This window comes from Myotis myotis, unplaced genomic scaffold, assembly GCF_014108235.1.
Source record: "Myotis myotis isolate mMyoMyo1 unplaced genomic scaffold, mMyoMyo1.p scaffold_m19_p_29, whole genome shotgun sequence".
NCBI classification, from domain to species: Eukaryota; Metazoa; Chordata; class Mammalia; order Chiroptera; family Vespertilionidae; genus Myotis; species Myotis myotis.
The window spans coordinates 1504543-1511960 of NW_023416334.1; positions in this window are offsets into that span (position 1 = coordinate 1504543).

The following is a 7418-nucleotide window of genomic DNA, read 5'->3' on the forward strand; positions in this document are numbered from 1 at the left end:
GGTACTAATTCAACCACGATATGGCAAATGGATTCCATCCCATCTATCTGTATTAGTTTTCTGTGGCTGCAGTAACAAATTACCACAAACAACGGAAATTTATTTTCTCACAGTTCTGGTGGTCAGAAACCCAAAATCGCTATTACTGGGTGTTGGCAGGGCCATGCTTCTTGTGGAGGCTCTAGTCCTTACCTCTGGCAGCTTCTGGTGGGTATTGAAACTCCTGGATGTACAGCCACGTGGCCTTCTCTCCTGTGTTTACCAAATCTCCCTTTGCCTCCATCTCCTCAGGACACTTGTGTGATGGGATTTAGGGCCCAGCTGGAGAACCAAAAATAATCCCCCATGTAAAGATCTTTAATCACATCTGCACGGTTAAAAAAATGTAAAATATAAAACATGGATAAGTTCCAGTGATTAGGACCTGATATCTTTGGGGGCCACTGTTAAGCCAACTACACTGCTCTTGTACCAGATTCTCTTTTTTTAATCCTCACCTGAGGACATGCTGTTATTGATTTTAGAGGGAGGGAGAAACATCAATGTGAGAGTGAAATACTGATCCGTTGCCTCCCGCACATGCCCCAACTGGGGTCAAACCCACAACCTGTGTATGTGCCCTGACTAGTAAACTCTCGACATTTTAGTATATGGGACTACGCTGCCACCAACTGAGCCACACGGCTCAGGGCAGCAGTAATTTATTATCATTAAATTTGATACATGACATACAGATTTCTCATCGTTGAGCAAATTGTTAACTGGATTGAAATTTCTCAGCCTCAGCACTACTTTTAAATTTAATCTGCATCCTTAATATTTTTCCACCTATTTAAAAATTTTTTTAAATTGATTTTAGAGGAAAGGAGAGAGAGAAACATCGATGTAGGAAACATCAATCGGTTGCCTCCTGCATGCGCCCCAACTGGGTATCCAACCCGAAACCTGGGTATGTTCCTTGACTGGAAATCAAACCCACCACCTTTTGGTGTACGGGATGAGCCTCCAACCTTCTGAACCAGACCAGCCAGGTTCCATCTGTTTCTTAAGTCTAGACCTGTGCTGTCCACTATGGCAGCCATTGGAAAATTTGCCTGTTGAACACTTGAGATGTGGCTAGTTTGAACCGAGATGTGCTTTAATAAACACCAGAATTTGAAGAGTTAGTAATGAAAAAAAAATGCAAAAGATATCATTAGTTACTTTATATTGATTACATGTTGAAATATTTTGGACATACCAGGTTAAATAAAATATACTATTTAAATTAATTTCAGCTGTTTTCCTGTTACTGTTTTAAATCTGGCTACTCCAGAGTTTAATTAGCCTGTCCAGCGTGGCTCAATGTTGAAGCGTCCTATACACCAAAAGGTTGCGGGTTTGATATTCCCAGTCGGCATATACGTAGGCTGCAGGTTCGATCCCTGGTTGGGGCGCATGTGGAAGGCAACTGATCAATGTCTCTCTCTCCCTCCCTTCCTCTTTCTAAAATCAATAAAAGTATATCCTAGGATGAATATTTTTTTAAAAAAGAGCACAGACAATAGCAAAATACAGTGAAATTAGGAAGTGCTTAGTTTTGAACATTACTTTTGCTTTTAATATAGTTTTAATTTTATATCATTTAATTTTTAATAATGGTTTTATTTTAACAACTGACTTGCAAAAATTCTTAAAATTCCACAGTTGGCTCTTGGAGCCATTATTGGGCATTGTGGGGACTGGGGTCCTCTAATTAGGTTTTAGGGTGCTCATTGTGCAGTTCTTCCCTGTGCCCACAGTGGGGCAGCAGAGTCCAAGTGACAGTGCTTCAGAGTGGGGGGCAGGGGCAGCTGTCCTTTGCTTTGGATGGGGAACTGAGGCCCAGGGGCAAGAATTTAGGATCCCTACTATTGCCCTCCTCAGCCAGGGGCCTCAGGACTCACAGGGGCTTTGCACATGCTGGTGCTCTCTGCCTTAGGAGCCTCCTCAGGGCTGCCTCTGGGCTCCCCAGACCACTGATACCCTCAGCATAGCCCAGAGAGTCCTTGTGGTCCCAGTGCTTCCACTCCAGGGTGGGAGAGTAGGCCCTCACTCCCACCTTCTCCTGGACTCTCACTGTGAGACCCTTTTCAAATGGTCTTATTTAATTTGGGACCTGGGCTCATATTTTGACTCTACCATGTACTAGCTGTGTGATTTGAGGCAAATTACTTCACCCCTCTGACCTTGGTTTCTTCCTTTGTAAAATGAGCATAGGATTAAAGGAATGACTATGGTCCTTGGCACAGACTAAGTGCTCAGTGTTGTTAAATAGTAGCCATTAATATTTACCCCCATTGTGCAGATGAGTAAATTGAGGCCCAGAAAGAAACAGGAACTTGGGGCCACAGAGAGGAATGAAGCACAGAACTCCAGCTTCCAACAGGCCTGTGACAATGCCCACCTGCTCAGCCCCTGGAGCCTCAAACCTGAAACTCCCTGCAGGGGGCAGGTACCTTAATCCCAAAGTCCTGTGGCCCAGCATGAGCTGAGAAAAGCACACTGAGCATCCTGGCTCAGCAAGTGTCAGGGCTGAGAGCCCTGCACCCAGAGAGGCACACTGGCTGCAGGTCCAGAGAACCATTATCAGCTACCCCCATGTGACCTTGGGCAGGTCACTTTTCTCCCTTTATTAAAAAAATACATTTTTATTGATTTCAGAGAGGAAGAGAGAGGGAGAGATAGATGGAAACATCAATGATGAGAGAGAATCATTGATCAGCTGCCTCTTGCACACCCCCACTGGGGATTGAGCCCACAACCCAGGCATGTGCCCTGACTGGGAACTGAACCCTGACCTCCTGGTTCATAGGTCGACGCTCAACCACTGAGCCACACAGGCCAGGCAGGTCACTTTCTCTTGACCTGCTTCCTCCCTTAGGAAATGAGGACAGGCCAGGTCTGCCTAACACTCCTCCCCCTGCCTGTTGGGCTTTTCTTTGACTGATGCCCAACACACTGTTCACCCTCTGTTGACTGAGGGCTCAAGATCCACTGCCACCTCCCCTACCTGGGCCCTAAAGAGCGCCCTTAGAGCCAACTTCATTTTGCATACCACCCAGGGTGAGGGGCTCAACCTTTCTCCCGGCTCAGGCTCCCCAATGGTCTCCCAGTCAGTCCCCAGATCCTGCTTGTTTTCCCACCTCATTTCTTTCCAACCCAGACCCCACTCCAGGAATTCTCCGGCCTGCCAGACCCCTGGGGCGGGGGGAACCAAGAAGAAGATGCCTGTCATTTGGGTACCAGAGGAGCGCTGTGGCCTCAGCTGGGATTTGGGCCAGCTCCTGGAAGACTGGGTCCTCTTGCCTCCACCAGGCTCTCCTGGTTCTCCTCCCACTTCCTTGCTGCCCCTACTCTGTCTCCTTTTTCCCCTTCTTCCCTCCACAGGTCAAGTCACTTCTCCACCTTTAGCTTCCGTTTACTGTCTGTGAAGTGGGATTTTCCTCACATCTACCTCCAGGATTGTTGCAAGCATTCAAAGGGTGAATGCACAGAGAGAGCATTTATCTGAGGACACCCTCAGTGCACGCCAGCCTGTCTCAGGGCCACCCCTATTCACCTCCCTGCCCCACCCCCCACTCCCATCAGCCATCACCTCTTGTGGACTCGCTTCCTAAATAGCGTGGATTGTTATTTTTTAATTAAATATTTCAAACACACAGAAATACTTAAAATAAGTCACAGAAGTACCCACATTAACATTTTGTCATGCTTGCTTTAGATCTTAAAAAATTGTTTTTTTTTCAAATTGTGTCAAGTACCTACTATGTGCCAGGCACTATTCTAGGCACTGAGCACAGCAATAAACAGCGTTAAAAACAGCCCTGGCCCTAGCTGGTCTGCTCAGTGGACAGAGCTTCATGTACCTTGGTTGCAGGCTTGATCCCTAGCCTGGGGCCGTGTGTGGGAGGCAACCAATCGATGTCTCTCTCACCCACGTTTCTCCTCTCTTCGATCTACACCCCCTCCCGTCTCTAAAAATCAGTGGAAAAATATCCTCGGGTGAGGATTAACTAAAAAAAAATATAAAAAAACCCAAAAAACTCTAGCCCTGGCCTGGCCAGGTAGCTCAGTTGGTTAGAGCATCATCCTGATATGCCAAGGTTGTGGGTTCGATTCCAGGTCAGGGCACATGCCTAGGTTGCAGACTTGATCCCCGGTGTGGGGTGGGCAGGAGGCAGCCAATCAATGATTCTCTCATCGATGTTTCTATCACTCTCCCTCTCTGAAATCAATAAAAATATGTTTTTAAAAAAAGAATCAACCAATGAAGTAAATAAGTGGAACAACAAATCGGTGTTTCGCTCTCAAACCAATAAATAAAATGAAATTGGATAAAATTAAATTAAAAAAACACCTCGCCTTCAGGGAGGGCCTTCTCAAGCTGGGAAGTCAAGCCACGCAGTGCACACGTAAAGAAGTCAAGTAGGTGGTGCTGAGGAGAGGTCGTCAGAATCGGGCAGGGAGGCACCCAGCGGGGAAACAGCTGTCAGGAGGCTCCCTGGAGGACTGTCATGTAAGTAAGACCAAACGGAAGAGAGGGGCTTGGCTAAATGAGCCCAGGCTTTCTAGGCAAGGAAAAGATCCGTGCAAAGGTCCCACGGCAGAAGCTAGTCTGCTCATTGGAAGAACGCCAGCATGTCCTGAAGCGAGTCCTAAAATAGCTGACTCACTAGATACAGACCCTGCCAGGCCCTGTGCTCAACTCCTGTTTTGAATCATCTCATTTAGTCCTCGTAACATTACAGATGAGGAAACAGGCTCAAGGTGGCTCAAGCCTGACCTGACATCACCCAGCTGGCAAGGGGATATCTTAGGATTTGAAGCCAGGTCTCACCTCAGCGCTGGGGTAGGGTCTTGGAGTGGCCTAGGAGAAGGAGGGGGCAGGGAGAGGCCACCTCACCTAGAAAATGCCAAGAAGGTAGCAGCTCCTCCCTGGCCAGAGGCTGCCCTGAGTGTGAAGGAGGGAGCAGCCTCTCTTCCAGCGCTGACTCGGTAGCCTGCTCCTCCATCTCCAGGAGAGGGGTGGGACCCTTAAGGTCACTGAAGACCCTATCTCCTGCTTTCAGCAAGGAACAGTCCTGGCCTGGCAACCTGGCCCTGTCGCCTGGGCCCCCATGGTAACCAGAGGTCGGGCTGCCCCTCAAGGGGGAGGGAAAGACAGTTACTAGTCCCCCAGGTCCTCCAGCCTGGGAGATGGTCCCTTCCCCAGTGCCCTTTCTAAACCCTGCCTGGCTTTGGGGACGGGGGCAAGTTGGGCCTGGGAAAGGCCTGTTTTAAAATCCAGAATCTGGGATCCCACTCCACGGGCATTCACATTTGGTGGGCCTAGAACCTACTGTGAACAAGTGTGGGGGAGCTCTGGCCCTGTGAGAACCCTTACTTGCCAGGAGACCCTCCTCTTGTCTACCTACCCCCCAGCCTCTCTACCTGTTTCAGCTCAGCGTGAATCGTGCCCCTCCCTCCAGGACACCTGCCCTGGGTCACACGCTTGTGTGGCCCCCTCACAGCACAGCACAGTGAACTCCTGGTGGTCGCAGCCTCCACTCAGCTCTGTCCCAGCCCCTAGATTGTGAGCAGAGTGGGCATGCTTACTACCTGATGACTAAGCACCATTTCAGAGAACAGAGACTGAGGAAGGGCAGGGACTGGCCTGGGGTGATGGAGGAGGAGAGCTCCAATAGCAATTAGCAAGAACTTAATAACAGCTACCACTCACACGGCTCTTCCTGTCTGCCTGGCACAATCCAAGGGCTTCACAAGTACTAATTCATCTCATCTTCACAACAACCCTTTGAGGTAGGTACTAGTATTATCCACATTTCTACAGACAGGAAACTGAGGCACAGAGAGCTTAAGTAATTTGCTCCAGGCTGCACAGCTTCTAAATGGTGAAGTTGGGATAGGAATTAACAAATTTCTAACTCTTCTCTGTGTGAGACCCTCATTTTGTAAAAGAAGCAATTGGGACTCAGGTCTTGTCAGTAGATGGCAGGGCAGGGACCAGAACGCAGGCCTGAGTTGCCTGTGCTGAGTGTGGGATAGGCAGTAGCCCAAGGGATCGACCCCTCTCATTCCAGCCAACTCTGCCCATAACTCAAGTCAAAGCCCCTCTGCTCTTTACCCATCATCTGTCTTAGCTTCCTCATCTGTAAACGGGGATCATTTTGTTGCCTCCCTCAGAACTGTTGAGAGCATTAAATCGGTGGTTTTGTGTAGTGCCTGCCACACATCAGGCACTCAAGCTGTTGTTCTTAGCATTTTTCCTCTTCTCACCATCCTGCTCCCTCACCTGTCCCTCTTCCAGATCCAGCCCCAACCCCAGGGAAGTGCTAGGCAGGACTGGCATGGGTGTAGAGGGACAGCCAGGCCCCTGTTGCTTGGCAGCTGCCTCTGAGGGTCAGAAGTCAGGCCTGCCTCCCTTGACATAGCTGGTGGGGATGGGGCCTGGTTCACCCCCCCCCCCCCTAAGTTTCTGGGACCTGGGACCTGCCCAGCCCTTAGCCAAGGGCAGCCTATCTTCAGCCTGGCTGAGGCCATTGTCCAGATGAGAAAAGGAGGCCTGGGAGGTAGGTGGGGACAATTCCATTGTCCCCCAGAAGTCGGAGGTGAGCACAGTTGTATGTATATAGTTCCCAGCACAGGGAAGGCCCTTCCCCTATCTTGGAAAAGCCCAAATCTAATCTCAGGACCTTCCCAGTTGTCCCCCACTGGGGAAGAAGACCCTCCGCTTTGCTGGCTCTCCATCCCTCTTTGGCTGATGGAACTCCTAAGAACCCCTAAGCTGCCACATAGTTAGTGCCTGTTGTGTCGGGTCCTGAAGGATGTGTAGGAGTTCCCCAGGGGCTGGGGACTAAGGCCTTCCTGATTAGTTCATTCCATCTTGACCACACACCAAGAGCAAAAAGCATGTCGGTGGGAGGTGGAGAATAGTCAAAATGGTGTCCCGAAAAACTGGTAAACATTGGATCAATGCATAGATGGGGCAACGGGCTGGGGGGCCAGGGCGTTGCACCAGTAGAACCCTCCTGGCTTTCGGGGTAGGGCTGCCTCGTTACCTGAAATATGCATGTCGCTCGCTCATAGGAGGAGGGGAAAGGCGTCTTCCAGGTTCGGGAGCACGCGCCAGCCCCTCTAAAGTTCGCCCAGCCGTCCACACTGGATCCTGGGCTCTCGGACTACAAGTCCCGGCAGGCCCCGCGCCGCGGCGCGAGCTCGGCAGGCGTCGCTTCGCGAGCCGGGGAAGCGTCGGAGCCTGGTCTCCTCCCGTCGTCTGGCCGTCAGGGGCGGGGCGGACGGCGCGCGGGCAAGCCCATTGGTCGAGCCGTGCCTCACTCGCGCCCTGGGCCCATCCCCGCGAAGGCTCCGCCCCGCACGCCCAAGCCAGGCGGCCTGGC